Source organism: Caloenas nicobarica, chromosome 3 (genome assembly GCF_036013445.1).
Source record: "Caloenas nicobarica isolate bCalNic1 chromosome 3, bCalNic1.hap1, whole genome shotgun sequence".
Classification (NCBI taxonomy): domain Eukaryota; kingdom Metazoa; phylum Chordata; class Aves; order Columbiformes; family Columbidae; genus Caloenas; species Caloenas nicobarica.
Genome location: NC_088247.1, coordinates 58371055 through 58392694, shown reverse-complemented (window position 1 = coordinate 58392694; position 21640 = coordinate 58371055).

Sequence of the window (21640 nt, the reverse complement as noted above, 5' to 3'; positions counted from 1 at the left end):
TCTTAAGAATTAGTGTTACGTTCTAAATTATATTTGAAGTTATTTGGCAGGAACATTGTAAGTCAGCATAGCTTTCCTTTCCTTTGCTTTCCACCCTTTTGCCCACTAAAGCTGCAAAATGAAATGAAGCTTCTGAGATTTCAAATCTCTGAAGTAATATCTAGGGAAAGAAAAAAAAAAGAAATTTTCCTGACGTTTATTTGAGATTATTCTATAGCAAAATACCTCAAGAAAAGAAACTTCTCTACATGAAATCTTCAACTATAGCTCCCATTGCACTGAAAGGGCAGGTGGGCTTGCAGCCCAGGATCAGTTATTAGACAGCTTGTTGCTGCATGGTGAAAGAGCTGGAATTATTACAGCCATAATAATGTGACTTGACTTGCATTTTGGGAGAATGAAGCCATGACATTTACTTAGTGAAATCATAAAATCTCCAGTAATAATAGTTATAAAAACAGGTTAGAAGACCAATTGTCTGAATGATTTAAGTGTGACAGAGCTTACTGAGGAAGGTGAATGGATTAGAAAACAAATGGTACCAACCTACCATTGGATGAGGATGGCAAACGCTTGATCATTATGTGCATCTTTTATTCCCTTTTCACATAGTATTTATGACTGTTGCATGAAAGTGGTAGGCAGCTGCATTTGCTGAAATGTCTTTCTGAGATCTCTGCTAGCCTGGGAACACACTGGAGAAGACAACTACATTTGGAACAGACACAGGGAAATTATTTCATCCCTCTTTGTCAGGCCCAGGGACATTTCCAGAGAGGTGTTGCTTTTGGTGCAGTGTCTTTCATGCAGGATCTGCTCCCACAGGACTGTGTCTGCAGGTGGACTTGTATAGGCTGGAACATGACTTGCAGCAGGAAGACTCCCATGACAGCTCCAATGCAGGGAGACTGTTGGTTGAGTGGCTGGAAGAAAGGCCTCCGTCTAGTCCACAGAGCCAGCAGGGGTTGTGTGTGCAACCCCAAATGCAGAAGCAGGAAAAACTCTCCCACTTCAATGAGACATCAGTCACTGCATGGCTGGAGGGAGTATTACAGACCAGTTGGGATCACAGTATAGAAGCCACTTTCTGCAGGGGTTACATGCATTGTGCCAGGCGTACTTTTTTTTCCATGCAACCTGATCTTATACTGATAGCAAGAATGAAGAGGTAAGCTGCAGATTTGGGAATGTGCCTGTTTGTACACATATGTTGGAGCAGTCAGATCTGAGAGGGGTTTGCTGTGCAGTGGAAGTAATATCTTACAGCAGTATCACCTATAGTATTTTTAGAAATGTTGGTGTGTAGAACTTCAACAAAATAAAAACAAAACTGACACAAGTGAGTTTCCCTCATAGTCAATCACAGTGAAATCCTGCCCTTAACAATGAAATCAGGTGCCTCGGTTTACTACAATAACATAAACTTTTTATTGTTATCATCTTAGCCAATGGTCAGCTGTTCCAAAACCTGCTGTTGTGCTAAATGACCTAAGGAGATTGCTTAAACAGACCATAAAAAGTCTTTGTATGCCAAAAATGAGGATTAAGAAAATAAAAAAGCAGAAAAAGATGCGTTAATTGCTATCTTCCTTTTTTTAGCGGTCTTCTTATTTTGGGCAGAACTAAAACTTTATTTGGCAGTGTTGACTGTAGCTCACTGTTCACATCTGCTGAAGCATCAGTTATGGTGGTAACACCATCTGACTAGATATCCTGTTTAAGCGGAAGCTACACTACATCTTAATTAAGCCTCCGTCACTGCCACATTGCTGCCATTAGATAGAAACCAACTCGCAGGAGCTGTCCCAGTTGAGTATGTGGGCTCCTGTTAAATGAACAAGCTTTCCAGTTCAGTGTGGCTGGAACATGAGCCTTGGCGAGTATTATTAGCTACTATATCCTAACAGAAACAAGCAGCTAGTTCTTAATTGAGCAATTATTTTAGACACTGGAACTGAAGAAGCATTTTAAATGGACCCTAGCATCTTCCATTTGTTAAAACCTTTATTATGTCAGTGGTGATGACCTAAAATACTCAGAAATGGAAGCATTCTTCCTTGCGTTAGCACTAGTCTCATCTATTCTATCACATTAGCCTTTCATGAAACAACAGAATAAAACTAGAGAACAAAATCCATTGTACAGTTCATGTCAATTAATTGCATTTCAGAACACTGTGTACCACCGGAAATCAATGAACTGGTTTCATTAGTGGTTAGGCTAAGACACAGCTTTTTGCCTTTTGTGATTCGTAGCAACTTCGCTAAAGAACAGTTATACTTATCAAACAGAGAACACAGAGAAAGAATAGCATGAAACATAGAAAATCCCTGCTCTTTGAAAACAAGGGCTCATTCTTCCATTTAGGGGCTGATTCGGGTACATGAGTGCTACAAGAGGGATGTAGTCAGAGGCTGGAGCACAACAAGGAGACACATAGTCTCCACAACTCTTACTTCACCTCTTAAACCCTGCAAGTGCCAGAAGACTTTCTTGGGAGTCCAGAGTGCTGCCCAGAAGTGTCTCTGGGCTGGTACTGCGGAGCCTCTCACTGTTCATTTCATGCTTATACAACCACAGAAACATAAAATGATTTACATTGGCAAGGACCTTTAAGACCATTAAGTCCAACAGTTAACCTAACACTGCCACGTCTACCACTAAACCCTGTCCCTAAACACCATATCTACACATCTTTTAAATGCCTCTAGAGATGGTGACTCAACCACTTCCCTGGACAGCCTGTTCCAATGCCTGACAACCCTTTCCGTGAAGAAATTTTTCCTAATACCAATCTAAACTACTCCTGGTGCAACTTAAGGCCATTTCCTCTTGTCCTATCACTTGTTACCTGGGAGATGTGACCAACATCCTCCATGCTACAACCTCCTTTTGGGTAGCTGTAGAGAGCAATAACATCTCCCCTCAGCCATATTTTCTCCAGCCTAAACAGCCCCAGTTCTCTCAGCCACTTCTCGCAGGACTTGTTCTCCAGACCCTTCACCAGCTTCATTGCCCTTCGTAGGACATACTCCAGCACCTCGATGTTTTTCTTGTACTGAGGGGCCCAGAACTGAACACGGTATTCGAGGTGCAGCCTCACAAATGCCGAGTACAGGGGGGCGATCATTTCCTTAGTCCTGCTGGCCCCACTATTTCTGATATAAGCCAGGATGCTGTTGAATTCTTGGCCACCTGGGCACACTGCTGGCTCATGTTCAGCCAGTTGTCTACCAACACCCCCAGATCCTTTTCTACCAAACAGCTTTCCAGCCGGTATTCCCCAAGTCTGTAGTGTTGCATGGGGGTGTTGTGACCCAAGCACGGGACCCATCACTTGGCCTTGTTAAACCTCATACAATTGACCTCAACCCAATGATCCAGCTGGTCCAGATCCCTCTGTATGGCCTTCCTACCCTCCATCAGATCAACACTCCCACCCAACTTGGTGTTTTCTGCCAACTTGCTGAGGATGCACTCGATCCTCTCATCCAGATCATTGATAAAGATATTAAACAGAACTGGCCCCAATACTGGGCCCTGGGGAACACCACTCATGATCAGCCACCAACTGGTTTTGGTTCCATTCACTAGAACTCTTTGGGCCTAGCCATCCAGCCAGTTCTTTACCCGGTGAAGAGTACGTCTGTCCAAGCCATGAGCAGCCAGTTTCCCAGGAGAATGCTGTGGGAAACTGCGTCAAAGTCTTTACTAAAGTCTAGGTAGACAACATCCACAGCCTTTCCCTCATCCACTAAGCAGGTCACCTTGTTATAGAAGGAGATCAGATTAGTCAAGCAGGACCTGCCTTTCAAAAAGCCATGCTGACTGGTCCTGATCACCTGCTTGTCCTGTATGTGCCTCCGGATGATCTGCTCCATAACCTTCCCCGGCACCAAGGTCAGACTGAGAGGCCTGTAGTTCCCTGGATCCTCCTTCTAGCCCTCCTTGTAAATGCCAGTTTATGGCCGACAAACTGGATGCTACCTGTCCTGAAGTCCTATTCATTAGTCACACTTACAGCACAAGTCATCTATAACATTTGTGCCCAAGGTTTGTCACTTACAGTCCTCGGTGGTCAAAATGTATCATGAAGTCCTGATGTTACTGCCCAGGGCTCCTTTTATATATTGGCATAGCATCTGTGGTACTTAGCCATGACCTGGGTCAGTCCCACAAGTATAAAATATTTCCACAGGACTGTTCCCCCTGCTAGAAGTGCCCAATAGGTTGATAACTAGGAGGCTGGTCTCTTTCCTTGGCTAATCCCTGCAGAATGGCTGCTCTGAATCCCTTTTCATTTGAGAATCTCTCTTGATACCAAGAATTCAGGGAACTAGATGTCTGGAAGCTAGATATGGAGACTTTCAGGGTCACTGCATCTTTCTATCTATGGATCTGATCCTAAGAGACTCCATTTGAGTGTGCATGCACACGTGTGAATGAAAGACACAACACACTTTTTAATTTCATCACTGCTAAAGCCATCCCACGTCAAGGTAAAGCAACTCCAACAAATAAGCAAGATAAATCCTGACAGTTTCCAGGCTTCAGAAATCACAGACAATGAGCTGTCTCCTTTCAGACCACGCTCACTGCCTTCATTAAGACTGTTGAAGTTAATAAAACAGTCAGGACCTACAGCCTGTTTAGCCCCACACAGAGCAAAATTGGGAGAAGTAGTAGAGCCAGTGTTGCCAGCTCAACTACCTGAGCCACTGGGGTGGCAAACCCCAGCTCTTGCTATGGCCCACTTGATTCGGCTTGCCTCTGTTTTTCTTTGGAGTGGGAAATAACGAGGCTGCTCGGATGTACTGATAGGGGTGGCTGGTCCTGGGCCAGTTTGTATGGGTACGTCTGTTATGTGTCTATTGCACTGCTGAAACCAACGGGATCTCCCTGACTTAGCACCTGAGCTTGCTCAAGACAGGAAAACTAGTTTATAAACCTTGCAAGACTAAATGGAAAGTGTTCAAACATCATATTTCACTTTTTTTTCCTACTGTATAAGATTTTTAGTCATAGCATTGTAATAGACTGTTGAGGACTTTCACGAAAATTATATTACATTAAAAGATTTATGTCGATGAGTATTTCTGGACTGTCTGATGAGGCTTACTACATTTTAGGTCTAAATCAAGGAAGAACATGATCTTTAAGCTTTGTTACCAACCAGAAGAGTCAGTATTCTTCAAATCTTGATTCTGCATTTTTTCACATGAAATTCAGCCAATTAACAATGAATATTCCTTATTTTGCACCTTAATGGTGCTTTTAATTAAATACCCCACTAAGCTGAATACTAAACAAATTTTGTGGGTCAGGTGGTGAACCATTTCCAGATGATTACTTGCTCAAGGCTTATTTTGAATGCCAGCGAAGTGAAAAGAATTATTTTGAATTCCTTCAGTGGGGATTTGGGACTAGGCAGTGAAGTAGTTTGATTGGAGCAGATGAAAGAACTCCGTGGAAGGGACTACCGTCTTGTACAAGAAGGGGTTTGAATCTTTCATCCAACAAATAGATAGAGCTATAATGATTATTAACATTATAAATGTTATGGAATTAAAAATCAGCTGGCATCAATTTGACAAACTATTTTTTGAGAAAAGTAATGGCAGTATGGCTGGCTCCAGACAACATCAGTTATTCAGTTTCTATACTGTCGTATTCAAGGTCGCAGGAGTGCTTTTGTAAAATTAGGGGCCCAAAAAGGGCTCACATTTCATATGTATATATGTGCAAATACATACATAAAAATATTTATATTAAAAATTCTATATAGCCTTAAATTACAACAAGATTGATGGAGCGACAACCAGAAACTTACAGAAATTTTGTTTGCTATTTTCTAAATAACAGTTTGAACCAATTTTGATCTTTCCATATTTCACATCTCCAACTCATTTGTAGCATACCAAGCAAAACAAACATAAGTGCAGATAGATGTTTAATTGAGTGATGTTAAGTCATTATTCTCCTGCAATTTCCTATCTTTTAGACATGTACATGTTTATGATATGACTCCCTATTGAGTAGTGTAAATAACTACTTTTTAATGATTATTTACAATCATAACCATGGGAGGTTTATTGTTTTTGTTAATGTGGAAGCACTTTAAAGCCTTATTAAAGGTCGGGATCTTTTTGTGCCAAAATCTGCCCTCACAAGATATAAACAGTTTCTATTCCAGAGAGTTCACGCTTGAAAGACCCAGTGTCAAGGTTGCAAGCATGTGGTCATCAAAATAAGAGGTAAGAAAAATAGCTTGTAATCAAGTATTTGTTGATCATTTGTAACTGGCTCCTTAAAGGCTAAAAAGCATATTACTCTGAGAGGTTTAACACAAAATTTTGTTCTTCTAACTTCACAAACTATTCCCACTATGAAATATGTTAAATAATGCTCTATAAGTTCTTACCAATGAACAAGTCTGAAGCCATCTTTCTCCATGAAACCCACTGTTCATTACCCACCAGACTGTGATTTATTACAATGCTTAGAAAATAGTCCAGTATCCTTTCGCTCATAAGCCGTAAGAAATGTTTACCAAAAGAGGAAAGCCTGAAAAGCATTCTTAAGTCCTCATTATGGGTTAACCCTGGTGGACGTCTAAGCACCACAAAGCTGCTTGCTCACTTTCCCCTCCATCAGTGGGATGGGGGAAGAGGAAAGGAAGAGTAAAAGCAAGAAAACTTGGGAGTCAAGATAAAACAAAGAAAATTGTTTAATAAGTGAAGGATAAGTGGAAGAATAGGGAAGAAAGTAAAACAAGCAATGCAAAGTCAATCACTCCCTACCTCCCATGGGTAGACTGGTACCCAGCCAGTTCCTGAGCAAAAGATGACTAACAGCCCTAAAACCTCCTCTTTTCCCTTTTATTGCTGAGCATGACATTATATGTTATGGAATATCTCTTTGGTTAGTTCATTTGTTTTGTTAGTTTGGGTCATCTGCCTGGTTGTGTCCCTTCCCAGAATATTGCGTGCCCCCCAGTCTGTTTCCTGGGAAGCAGAGTAAGAAACACAGGGCGCCTTGATGCTGTGCAAATACCGTCCAGCAAAAGCTGGAACACTTGTGTTTTAACAATATAGGTTTGGTCAAAAACCTAAAGCACAGTACCAGATGAGCTGCTATGAAAAAAATCAACTCTGTCCTAAACAGGCCCAGTAAAGTCCTTTCAATTTTTCCTCCAAATCCAGTCTTAGCAGACATTGTGCATTGCTATAAAAGGAATCTAAAATATTCTTGATTTTATAAATTTTGCCTGGAGCTTCCAGATATTCAGACAGCATCATACAGAAGACAAGAACACTGCTTTCCGCATGGTGCCTCTTCTCTTTCTGGGGAAAAGTTTTTCTTCTCTTTATTGAAGTGTCTTTTTTTTTAAGGGGGGCTGTAGTTATTGCTCACTTTAAAATAGCCAGTGGATGAATTTTAATGCCTCTCTGAATAGTCCGATGTTTCACATTTTAATATCTTGCTTGTGGGATGTGGAGGACATTGGGAGAATGGGCTATTCTCGTATCCTTCCAGAAATCGGAACAGCAGTCATCCTCTGGTAGACAGTGCCTGACCTCCCTGTCAGCTGAATCAGAGGGCAAACCTCCCCTTGACGTGCATGAGCAGGATGGGACCCTGAAGAGCCAGTACAACCCTGTAGTTGTCACCCCAAGAGACACAAAAGTTTCAAAAGGTCAGGAAAGATTTTTGAGGCATACATTTTGCACAAAGCCATGTCACATTAGATCCCCGTTGCTAGGGAAGTTACACCAAGCTGTGCATGGAGCCTACAACTGCTGGAAATTTATTTCAGCTCAATGTGATTCACAGGCATGAGGACTAATAAGAACATAGTGTATTATTAAAAATATCAGCTTGACAAGGCTCAGTAAGTGCCTGCAGCAAGCGTACCTCAGAAACAGGGAAAAAACCTGACTCTATTTACCCTTTGCATCTGAGCCTTCTTACTTATCTGCAGAGAGAGGCAGAGAAATTACATGAGGTTGAGATTTTAATGAGAAGAAGTAGAGGACTAATGAAATGCTAATGAGATCGACATAATCCAGTGTGTCACTGCAGACTCTCAGTCCTTTCAAGCCTGGTAAACAAAATAGCAACCATTAATTTGCCTGAAGTGGATTTATGAATTTAGCAATGGAATTTAGAAAGCATTGAAAAATGCCCCATGTGCTCAGCAGTGACACCAGATCTTGGTTCCTTTAGGATCTTTCCCAAAGGTGGAAGTAAGGATACAATTTTCTACCTTCCATGAACTTGCTCAGAAGGCTCCAGAGTCAGCTGGTGCCACATGTGGACACACAGGTAATTTGGTGTTTTCCTCAGGGTTTCTGCTCAGGTAACTAGTTTGCTGGGAAGGAGACCTGACAGAAAACTAGATATGGATCACAGGTTTTCACAGGAAACATCCATTTGGAAAAGTGAGGTGGCTTTAAGTGCGGGTGCTGGGGGACATGGGCTGGCTGCAAAACAGGGGATTTTGCTTCATATCTGACTGGCTTATCCCTCTGCTTGAGCCCCAGCATATCTCAGGCCAATGGGGAGCTTTCAGGCAAGAGCTTTTGCTTTCCAGAGAGACTTAACTTTGAGCCCAAATAGGCTGTGTCATAAGATCAGAGAGCTAAGAAAGGCAGAAGTAGGTTAAAACTCTTTTTACAGCTTTGTGATCCAAAGACGATCTTTGTCTTACACAAGAGAGAACAAGTTTCAAGCTGTTCTGTTTTGCTTTGGGTTTTTTTACAGCCCTCAGTAGCCCATGCTGCTCCTAAGAGATCAGTAGGACACAGGGTCATGGCTGCCACTCATCTCTCTTCCAGCAAAAGGACTTGAATCCACAGAGGAATAATTTAAGTCAGATCTTTCCCGGTACAGAATCTGCCAGAGGCACTACAGGATATGTCCAGAATTACTTTTTTGTATTACATCAGCTCTTTTCTTTATATGTGGCTATAAAAAACCCCTTATATATGAACTGAACTTTAAGTCAGATTTCCATGTTACTGTCCATCACAGCTACATTTGCAAGTTTGCAGCCTTATTAAAGAGGATTTACAACTAGTTCTTCTAACTGGGAGGATAATTCTTACCTTAGCAGCTACCAAAGCTACCCTGACTGACTAATTTTCCTTTGAATCCTCCATTTATAGCATCAAATTACTGATTCCAAATACTTGTTCCAGACAAATTGCTTATTTCCCACAGGGAGAAGAAAAATACAGAGAAAGAAAATAAAAGCAGTCATTCAGAGCATCTTCAGACATATTTTAGTTTGAATCTGTCTTGTTCTAGGTTTTAATTTTTGTTCTTCCAAGGAAGAAATCTCTTCCCCTTTCAAAACTTCTTTTCAGTCATACATATATCACAATAATTTAGCATAAATTTCTCTAATCTTTGATTAATGTCTTACCTTTTACTTAAATACCCATTAAAATGAAATCATCACAGTAATTTTGGTTGAATCCTCATATCACTGACATACTGTTAATGAAAACAAGATTAGCATCTGAAGCTTTCAAGGGATGATTGCTGTAGTGTTTGGGTTCTTTCCTGACAAGATACACTCTCTAATTCTTATAAACAAGGGAAAAAAAAATAAAGGCATCACGTGCTTCCAACCAGACTTCCACACCTTTATATGCAGAGTCCCAAGTCAGATGCACGATTCACAAGAGTTAGGAGTGTAGTATTTGGGTGAAAAGTGTGCTCAGGTTGCCGTTGGAGCTGCTGACCAGCATTACTTTATTATTTCTTCATTTTTTCCCTACTGGTATGTATGTTTCCATCAGAGCCTTGTCTTCTACCTGGGTTTTAAAGAGTGTGAGGCAGGGATTACCTCTTATGGAAACACAACTAACGACATATTTTATCTTCTAAAATTCCCTTTCTGAAACAAATTTCACCTTTGTTTATTGGAATCACATGCAAATTACATCTATTCTAAAATATTATTCTCAACAAAAATAGTCCTCCATATGCCTTTGTTGATTTAGTTACCTACTATAATAAAAATAAGTTTCAAGTGCCAGAATTCAGTGACTGCCAGTGCATTTGTGTTCATAGCAAAAACTTTCAATATCCACTGAAAATGTCAAAGGCAGTCCTCAGAGCGGCAAAAAATAACACTCCCAAAGTCCCTCTACCTTTGTTCTTTTATACGTAAAATAAGAATAGTACTGACTTGACAGAACTACCATGCAAGACCTGAATTCATCAGTATTTGTAAAATACTTGAGGACTCCAAAGTGAAATTCACTTAAAATACTGTCACCTTAAGAAATGTTGATCTTTTCCTGTCTTTTTCTAACATTCACTCAGAACTAGAATAATGAGGTTTTTAACACTGAAAAACAATTAGAGGATGAAGTGCTGTTTCACTCTCCTGAGCTGCATCAGCACCTTTCTCCCGTTCCTCATGGGTCATGGGTTGCTTGGACGTGCAGGTGAAGGCACACATTGCCTGCCCTTGGTGTGTGAAAATGGGGATGAGGAATTCATAGGGAGCCATGTGCTGCTGTTTCTGGCAGTGCAGTGTGTGCATGAAGGAACTCAGACGCTTTTGCTGAGAATGCAAATTGGGTCAGCTGCTGAAATTCTCCCCTGATACCACTGCTGAGGATTTGCTGCCGCTGCTCCCTCCTGCTGCGTACATTAATCTTTTTCAGATATCAGTGAGGGAGGACCACTGTCTCCGACAGAGAAAAGGTCACCCTTATCCACCTCTTGCCCTCACTCTGACTGCAACCAACCCTGGGGTTTTTTTCTTAAGTGTTAATGAGAACTGACCTGCATTTTCCTTTGGGTAGGGTCTGATATTCAAACCAGAGTATGTGCTGTCCCTAGTGCTTAGCCTAGTTTAGCATGGCTTATTATGTCATGTGTTTACATGGCTTTGCTACTCTCCTTCCACTGTTTAATTGAATGAAAATTACCTGAGGTTCAGTTTGTCCTCTGTACAATGTAGGTGACTTGTATCCTGCAGTTTAAAAGTACTGCTCTAGTTTGCTGAACTTGTCTTTCTCCTGCGTTAATTATTAGGATGTCCACACACTCACCACTCTGGTCCTCAGCCTGAATACTCTTGTGCATGTTGCTTACCATAAGCATGTGAATAGTCCTACTGAAGCAAAAGCTTAAGTTTCACATGACTATACTGCAGTATTGCGGCTTTTTATAGACTACTAGAATGCTGTCTCACAGGTGTATGATGTCACTTAACTCCTCAGCTTGCTCATCTATACCTCATACCTCATTTTAGTAATTTGTTCATCAGACAGTCTCCATCTTATATGGTCCATATCACAGTAATGTCTTGGCAATATTATTAGAAGTTTTATGCAATGGAATTAAAATGTATGGATGTCTAAATAGCATCACATATATCTTGGATATTTAGTAGAAAATTAGTTATTATAATAAGAGGCACCAGGCTGAATTTCACAATGATTCTACCAGTTTAAAAACACTGAAATATTTTCCTTGCCTCCATGGTTATGCCTGGCCTGTGCAGAGTGGGATGCTAGGGAAACTCCTGAAAACATCTGAACAGTTAAATAAACCATAAAGGTAGAGGACAGAAGAAAGTAGTTTGAGGAGCAATTGGTAAAGACAAAATGAAGAAAAAAAAGTCAATTTAGAACGCAAATGCAAGTGTAGTTCAAATTTAGTCAAGGGAAAAGAGAGAAAATTAAGAAACACGTTACTCATCTAGATTTTTGTTAGATCTAAGGCTTAAATTTCAGTTTGTTTATTTTCTAAGGTTCACAATAGTTGATGGAGAGAGCTACCATTCCAGTGCAGATCATCTATCCCTGAAATCAATGTCTAAAATATCTCCCTTTTAATGTCTTTTTCTCTGTCTCCCTCCATCAGTGGATCAAGGAGGATGTCTTGGTTTTTGTTACTCTTACACTGATAATGGTGCAAGTTTGTCCTTGCAAGGATTTCTCAGATTATTCTTACAAGTGTTCATATAGGGAACACCAGGACTGTACTGCTAACAAGCTGGGGAAGAACCAGATGTGATTATAATAAAAGGAAAGAAAATAAAGGCATTACTGAGGCTTTTGTTATTTTTCAGATGTGCTGAGTATTTATGGTGAAGGTCAACATCAAAGTATACTGTTTATAGAATATTTTCCACAAGATGTCTTCTTTTCCAAATTCCAGTCTTAGATACAAATGTGAACATTTTCACGAAAGAGTGGTTATCTTCTTATTCAATCACTTTTTGCATCGGACTTCACTCAGGAAAATGGTATAGTCAGTAAGAAAATGGAGTTCACAAATTACATTGCCTGGCTTGTAAAACATGGGAGGAGAAGCGTACCATTGGAAATGAAACTCAGAGCTCACACCCCATACAATACCCTTTAAACTACTTTTGTACCCTTCCAATCTGAGGATGTTCTGCTACATGAATAAATGGTATCACAGAATCACAGAATGTTAGGGATTGGAAGGGACCTCAAAAGATCATCTAGTCCAATCCCCCTGCCAGAGCAGGAAAACTTAGGTGAGGTTACACAGGAAGGCGTCCAGGCGGGTTTTGAATGTCTCCAGAGAAGGAGAATCCACAACCCCCCTGGGCAGCCCGTTCCAGTGCTCTGTCACCCTCACTGAGAAGAAGTTTCTTCTCACATTTAAGTGGAACCTCTTGTGTTCCAGCTTGAACCCATTACCCCTTGTCTTACTGTTGGTTGTCACCGAGAAGAGCCTGGCTCCATCCTCGTGACACCCACCCTTTACATATTTATAAACATTAATGAGGTCACCCCTCAGTCTCCTCTTCTCCAAGCTAAAGAGACCCAGCTCCCTCAGCCTTTCCTCATAAGGGAGATGCTCCACTCCCTTAATCATCTTTGTGGCCCTGCGCTGGACTCTCTCCAGCAGTTCCCTGTCCTTCTTGAACTGAGGGGCCCAGAACTGGACACAATATTCCAGATGAGGTCTCACCAGGGCAGAGTAGAGGGGAAGGAGAACCTCTCTGGACCTACTAACCACCCCCCTTCTAATACACCCCAGGATGCCATTGGCCTTCTTGGCCACAAGGGCACAGTGCTGGCTCATGGTCATCCTGCTGTCCACCAGGACCCCCAGGTCCCTTTCCCCTACACTGCTCTCTAATAGGTCATTCCCCAACCTGTACTGGAACCTGGGGTTGTTCCTGCCCAGATGCAAGACTCTACATTTCCCCTTGTTATATTTCATTAAATTTTTCCCCGCCCAACTCTCCAGCCTGTCCAGATCTCGCTGGATGGCAGCACAGCCCTCTGGCGTGTCAGCCACTCCTCCCAGCTTGGTGTCATCAGCAAACTTGCTGATAGTACACTCAATTCCCTCATCCAAGTCATTGATGAATATATTGAACAGTATTGGTCCCAGAACTGACCCTTGAGGCACTCCACTAGATACAGGCCTCCAACCAGACTCCGCCCCATTGATCACAACTCTCTGGCTTCTCTCCTTCAGCCAGTTTGCAGTCCACCTCACTACCCGATCATCCAGTCCACACTTCCTCAGTTTTGCCGTGAGGATGCTGTGGGAGACGGTGTCAAATGCTTTGCTGAAGTCAAGGTAGACCACATCCACTGCTCTGCCATCGTCAATCCACCTTGTTACGTCTTCATAAAAGGCTATGAGGTTGGTCAAACACGACTTCCCCTTGGTGAAGCCATGTTGACTGTCCCTGATGACCCTCTTATCCTTGATATGTCTTAAGATGGCACCAAGGATAAGGTGTTCCATCACTTTCCCAGGGATGGAGGTGAGGCTGACCGGTCTATAGTTGCCCGGGTCCTCCTTCTTGCCCTTTTTGAAGACCGGAGTGACATTTGCTTTCCTCCAGTCCTCAGGCACCTCTCCCGTTTCCCAAGACTTGGCAAAGATGATGGAGAGCGGTCCAGCAATGACTTCAGCCAGCTCCCTCAGCACCCGCGGGTGCATCCCATCTGGACCCATGGATTTATGGATGTCCAGATTGCTTAATTGCTCCCTAACCCAGTCCTCATCAACTGAGGCAGACTCCTCCATTGTCCTGCCTTCCTCTGGGGCCTCAGGGGTACGGGGCTCCTCAGGACAGCCTCCGGCAGAGTAGACAGAGACAAAGAAGGCATTCAGTAATTCTGCCTTCTCTGTATCTTCTGTCACCAGGGCACCCACCCCGTTCATCAGTGGGCCTACATTGCCTCTGGTGTTAGTTTTATCTGCCATGTATTTGAAGAAGCTCTTCCTGTTGTCCTTGACCCCTCTCGCCAGGTTTAACTCTAAGGAGGCCTTAGCTTTCCTAGTTGCCTCCCTACATCCTCTGACAACAGCCTTATATTCTTCCCAAGTGGCCAGCCCCTCCTTCCATGATTTGTAAACCCTCCTCTTCCACTTGAGTTTGCCCAGCAGTTCCCTGTTTAACCACGCAGGTCTCCTGGCTCCCTTCCTTGACTTCCTGCGCGTCGGGATGCACTGATCTTGAGCTTGGTAGAAGCAGTCCCTGAATGTTAACCAGCTATCTTGGGCGCCTTTACCTTCAAGCAGCCTTGCCCACGGGATTCCCTCCAGCAACTGTTTGAAAAGGCCAAAGTCGGCCCTGCTGAAGTCCAGGGTTGCAATTCTGCTCGGTATTCTGCTCCCACCACAGGAGATTCTGAACTCCACCATCTCATGGTCACTGCAACCAAGGCAGCCCCCCACCTTTACTGCTTCGACCAGACCCTCCTTGTTAGCGAGGACGAGATCCAGCAGCGCACCTCTCCTAGTCGGCTCCTCCACCATTTGCATCAGAAAGTTATCGTCAATGCACTGGAGGAACCTCCTAGACTGAGGCTGGCTGGCTGAGTAGTCCTTCCAGCAAACATCAGGGTAGTTAAAATCCCCCATAACAACCAGAGCCTGTGACTGTGAGGCCACGCTCAGCTGCCCATAGAAGGCCTCATCAACTTCCTCACCCTGATCTGGTGGCCTGTAATAGACTCCCACAACAGTGTCACCCCTGCCAGCCTGCCCCTTAATTCTCACCCACAGACTCTCAACTCGCTCCTCAACCGCACCTGGACAGTACTCTATACATTGTAGTTGCTCTCTCACGTAAAGAGCAACTCCACCACCTCGCCTGGCTGGCCTGTCTTTCCTGAAAAGGGCATAGCCATCCATGACCACATTCCAGTCATGTGAGCTGTCCCACCATGTCTCTGTAATTGCCACCAGATCATAATCTCCTGACCGAACGCAGGTTTCTAACTCCTCCTGCTTATTCCCCATGCTGCGCGCATTGGTGTACAGGCATTTCAGGGAGCGAGCCGAGTACACCGATTTCACCCTAGGGGCCTGGGGGGCCTCCCGGTCTTTATTGATTCCAGTGTGCTGCCCCACTGATGCAAGACCAGCTACAACCCCATCCCCCTTCAAATCTAGTTTAAAGCCCTGCAAATGAGCCCTGCTAATTCCTGTCCCAGCATCTTTTTACCCCTGTGGGATAAACCTTTCCCACATATCACTGACCGGACTGGTGTCTTATAAAACCAGCCGTTATCAAAGAACCCAAAGCCCTGCCTGTAACACCAGTCCCGAAGCCAATCATTTACGGACTCAATTTTTCTATTCCGTCCCACATCATCATCCGAAAATGGAAGGAGGGAAGAGAAGATAACTTGAGCCCCAGACTCTTTCACCATTTGTCCCAAGGCCTTGAAGTCTCTCTTCATTCCCCTCAGACTACGGGATGCCGCTTCCTCCCCATCTGTCTGGAAGATCAGTAGGGGATAATAGTCCGTTGGGCGCACCAGTTTGGGGAGGGCCCTGGCGATGTCCCTGATCCGAGCTCCAGGTAGGCTACAAACTTCCCGATGCTGAGGGTCAGCTCTGCATATCGGGCCTTCTGTCCCTCTCAGAAGGGAATTGCCTACCACAATTACCCTTCTTTCTTTTTTATCGGAAGCAGTCTTGAGGCGTGGAGTCGATCGCCTCTTCCTATGTGACTTCGTAGGCGGCCCTTGCACCACATCCCCACCTACATCTTCTTCAATATCCAGGGCCTCAAACCTATTACGGAGGGGCACCTGGGGAAGCAAAGCAGGTAGGGAGGGGGGTTGCCCGCGACGCCTAACTGGAACTCGCTTCCAACCCTCCTCAGCTGTTTGGCCCCCTACTTCTGCCCGACAGTGACAGGGCAGGGGCTCTCTCAAATCCTCCCTCTCTGCCCGACAGGGCAGGGGGTCCATCACCTTTTGGGGGGTTCCCCCTTGGGGCCTTCCTGCCTGGCACGCCAGGGAGTTACTCCACCAGTCAATCTCCCTTTCACACTCCCTGATGGACCTCAGCGTCTCAATCTCCTCCTTAAGCTTTGCAACCATGACGAGCAGATCTTGCACCTGCTCACACCTCACGCAGGCTGAATGCTCATCTCCCTCCCCCGGCAGCAGCAGGCTCTGGCACTCCCTGCAGCCGGACACCTGGACAGCCACGGTTCGAGGCAGTAGCTCCGTCTGAGTCGACACAGTCTTCTTTAAGCAAGCTCTCTTCCTGGAGGAGACCATGGTTGGCAACAGTCAGGGACACTGGCAGTAGGTAAGAAGGTCTAACAAGCGAGGAGTGATAGTCTCTGCGCCCTACTGCACGAGCTGCTCCACCTGCCGCTGCAGCACAGTGTGGGTGATACTCACCGCGTCACAAGCTGGTTGCCTGTCCCAGCGACTGGTGGGCAGCGACACGTCGCTGCCCTCCCTGAGGCTTTTTCAAGGCGAGGGGCAGGGGTGTGATCGCCGTCCCCGTGGTAACGCCCACGCCACGTCAGCCGCTCTCGCAAGGGCTGCCGGGGGCTGCCGGGTCCCGAAACCGAAACCCACCCCCACGCTTCTCCTTACCTCGAGATCGCTCTGAACGGCTCCGGCCGAGCTGGTCCCGATCAGCTGATCTCGACGACTGAGTGAGAAAGCCAGAGAAATGAAGCTTGGCCTGAGAAGTCCACAAAGCCCTGGCAATTAAAACTGGAAATTCACTGGTTGTCTAAAGTCAGCAGCACTGTTTGAAACCCCCTTGGCAGAGGTGCCATATCCTTCCTCAACATGCTCTCTTGCCCCATCCTTGCCAAGCTCCCGGCTCCCAGGCTGCGTTAGGAGCATCTTGCATCTTCCTTACTTTATGCTTGAAGATTCGTCCCCCAGCAGAGCCCCTCCACAGCCTCTGCTGGGGCCCTGGAGGTAGGTGCTTCTGTCTGGGTTAAGGACACTGAATCTAACCTGGAGGCACCAAGTGCGTGAATATCTCCCAGGACATGTGCCTGTAACTGGAGCGAAGACCCACAAACACCAGTACATGCCAGCACCATTTTTGCCTACAACACAAAATGAAGGAAGAGTATAGATTTGCTGAGAATTCTTAATGACTTGGTTTCTTGAAGAGTTGCAGGGGTAAATACGACTGGCTTGGCTCTGTCCTGCGATCACAGGACTCTCCAGACCTCAGCTAACCTTCCCATGAGAGCCCAAACACAGCAGATGCCTGCAGGGTGACACGTGCCCTTCACCTTCACGCAGGACGGCTTCGGTGGTAGGGAGGCACAGCATGGCAGGCACAGATTGGCAGGCTCCAGGGCTGTTTCTGCTGCTCTCACCAAGAGAGGGGAGAGGAGATATGCTGATTTTGATTGCAAGCCCTCCTTTTGAGAGCAACTGAGCAGTGAGGGTGTTGAGATGGAAGTGGGAACAGCCCTGTGTAATTCGGAGGTGACGTAAATGGTCAGCACTGGCTCACATGGCACATTTAAATTGTGTTCTTCCCTGATATTCTTTCTACTTTTAGATGTTTTAATTTCCTGTAATCTTTAGACAGCCACATGTGGGCAAGTAAACGGATTGTTTTGAATCAAACAGCTGTGCTAATTTATTGCACTGTTTAAAGCAAAGCTTGAACATGCTCTTAACTACATGCAAGGACTGCATGTACTGGCAGATACAAATGGGTACATATCTCCCTCCAGATTAAAACATCCACAGCAAGCAGCAGACCCAACAGGAGGCAGGTTGTTTATGGTTCTGGGTGTCTGCGCAGGGGAGGTCAGGGCTGTGCCTGAGATACGCGTGGCAAAGGGCCCGGGAACAGCCGTCCCCAGGGCAGGAGGGGACAGACCAGCTGAGTGAATCATGACCATCTCCCATTTCTTCAGGGCAATTCAGGTATTGTTGGGGGGCTCCGTCTCTCGAAGCAGATGGTTTCCAGCCTTCCACGCCATGGGGCTTGCACTGCCCAGCCACCTCCACATTTTTCGCTCTTGTTCTGCCCTGTCTCCTTGGCAAGGCAAAGAACGTTTTCTTGTCGGGAGCCTGTGCTTTGGGCCAGAGCATAAACAACCCATAACAGAAGAAAAAAGGGACACTTCACAGGCGAGAGCTCCCAAGTTCTCACAGTAGTTTATACTCCACTGCTGAGGTCAGAGCACATTAAAGGATTCAGGGAAATATCCTAAAACCACAGAGCAGGTAAAACTGGTTTTGAACTCAGGGACTCCTGGTGGACAAGGTCACCCTGCTGTTTATACAGCAATCTGCCTTTGCCTGACATGACACACAATTTCAAAGGCATTGTTTTTCTATAAATTCTTCTTTCTGCTTGGAAGGCATTTTGGAGAACTGAAACATGTTTATTAAATGAAAAGCATGAGATGTGGAAAGCCCTTGTGAACTGGTCTGGAAAAATATGCATATGAAATAAGTCTATGGAGGAAGACAAAGGAGATTGTGGTTAAGATCAAGCAATATTTTTTCTTAGTTTGACTTCTGTTGGCACTTTTGAGTTTACTTTTCTTTGCAATTCTCACATCTGAGATTGAATCTTCTAAAACTTCCCAGAATTTTTACGTCATGCTTCACTGAACATTTCTATAAGGAGCCAAGAAACAAAATTACAATTGCATTTCTCATTATCTAATGGCACATAAGAGATGTATTTACCTCTGCATCATGTTCTGACTGCCCCTGGCCTGAAACAATCTTGACAGAAAAGTCCAGTTAGCCTCCCTGACAGGTAAACAGCACTTTGAAAACAAGTTCCAGGTTTCCCCTATATCTATTCCTAGGTTAGTAAGTCAGGTATTTTAAAAACAAACTAGGCTACAATAAAAATATACACATATATGTGTAGCTGTTTCTGCAAGGAACCGCCCAGGAATGATGTGTTCTGCAAGTTGTATACTGAAAATACACAGTGTGGATTAGTCCCTACAACGACAAAACTCAACAATATCAGATAGGAAGGAATTAAAAAAAAATAAAAAAAATAACAGAGAAAGAGAAGAAAAAAGAGAAAGAGAAAAAAAAAGAGAAACAGGTGGCTTGTTCCAGGCCTGCCAAGAACATTGTGGAGCCTTGAGAATATGCACTCCCCTGCTTGGCTGAGTGTTGTTTCTGCTTTGTTCACCGCATGATTTCTTGTCTTACCCACCGCTTCCTTCTGCCGCCTGCAAATAACCTGCTCTCTGCCCGTTCTGTCTGTTCTCTGGGGGTGGGACTCGCCATCTCATTCTCCACCTTTTCTCTTCCTGGTGTCAAATCTTCCTGGTTTGCAGTTGCCAGCTGCTCATAGATGATTGCTGTCTTTTTGCTCTCATCTTCCTCATCCTCCCCACTCTTCAGCCCTGCCAAATAAATCAACACTTTCCAAATGTTTTACTTTGTGACTGAAACTGCTGCAGTTTCTGTGTGACATCTTGAGTGTACTGGGGAATGGAGGTGCTCAGAGCAATCATAAGCAAAGGTATGGTCTTCGTTCAGCTCACCTGTCCTCCTTCTTCATCACTGAAAACCAGTCCAGCACTTACAGAAAAAAAGTATCTTTTCATTTTACTTTAGTAATACCAATGAGTCCCTTGGGCTGCAGCTAGTCGTCTGACTTTAATAAAAGCAGTCCTCACCTATGCTTTAGAAATCCTGTTCTTTCCAACTAGGAGTATTACAATGAATTACAGCATTGACAAACAGATTTATTTATGCTTTTTCTTTCTCAGTAGAGGACCGCATGTTCCCTGAAATGCTTATATAGTCCCAGGATTACCTCCATAAAATCTCTACCGTACTTCATTAATACAGAGGTAGTGCTTTCATATCTCTTTGTATTTCTTAAACATAACGAACAGGTGTGCCAGACAACATTGTGCAGTTCAGTGCATCCAAGACACATTAAACTCTAAAGCTTTTGTACTATTCATTCATGCATGTGCAATGTCTGCCCATTTGGGATTTCCAGATGTCTGGAGCCTGGCCAAAGCTACTCCTTCATCAGGGCTGCCATACATCTGGATATTCCAGACAAGTGGCCAAAGCCCACTTTTTATGTGAACAACGTTTCTGGGTGAAAAAGAGAACATATACAGAAACCCTAGACAAGGTGAGGATACTTTCAGTGTAATTTAAAAAAAAAAAAGAGAATATTAAAAAAAAAAAAAAAAAGACATCTACTGCAGACCAGTAGCAGATGAGTACCAAATTTCTCTTTGAGCTTCTCAAAACCTATGTCATATCTGATTTGCCTTGGCTTTCTTATACCTCCTTTCATTCCATCCATTTTGCCTAAACAGAGGCCCTTGATGACTTCTTTCATTCCGTCTTCACAGTGGAAACTTTTCTGAGTATCACTCAACACGATACACTTTAAAGGTCCCATGTTTAATTCTCTCTGTATGTTCAGCACTAGTCTTATTTTGTTGGCTTTTTCTTCTCCATGGCTTTGTAATTTATGCTTCTCGGGGGACCAGTAGGCTATTTCTTACTGATATACCACTCACTACGTGATATGTGTGTATGTCTTTATAATACTACTATATAAATATTTGATATGAGCTGTGCATTGCTTTATGAAACTACAAATGATTAGGCAATTGTTTCAAAACCAACCAGGCCTACATCACTCCTAGATTTTTTTTTTCTAGACATCATGAGTACATTGTAAACTGACTTTAATTCATCCAAAAAACAATGTAGTCAAAGGGAATGTTCATGCTCAAAATATTTGGGACACCTGAATACTCATGGACACTTTGCTGCTGTTGTGGGATGAATCTAAGTCTTGATTAATGGATATAAATTCTGTGATCAGAATGATAAATTAGACAGTAAGATTGCAAAGAGACTGCTCTTTTAAAAGTTTTATAGACCCATTGGGAAGACATTTATATCCTAGAATCATCAAAGGAATTTTGGCCAGATGGTTTGCAGTTAATTTTATATACTTGTCCTCTAAATTAACAATTAATCATGGATATTAGTACACATTAATAGAGTAAAAAAAATAAAGATAGATAAAAAGTAAACAGTATCAGGTTTAGGAAAGCAGGAAATGTTTCAGATCACCATCCTGTTAAGACTCATACCTGGAACTAATGTCAGGAGCTGATCATAATGCCAGCACTGAAGGGTCTTTTCAGATGTTAATTCTGTTACCTACATGTTGGTAATCTGCATTGAAACTTTCTTTACGTTTTTGTTTATGACTGTAAATCTGTTCTATTCCCCTGTTCGGTTTTTATATTGGTGTGTAGACTATGAATGATGCATTTGACCACCATTTTTTGCTTGCAGACATGACAGATCAAAGAACAGTCATTTGTAAGTTCCTTGACATTCTTGCCAGAGGTGGAATT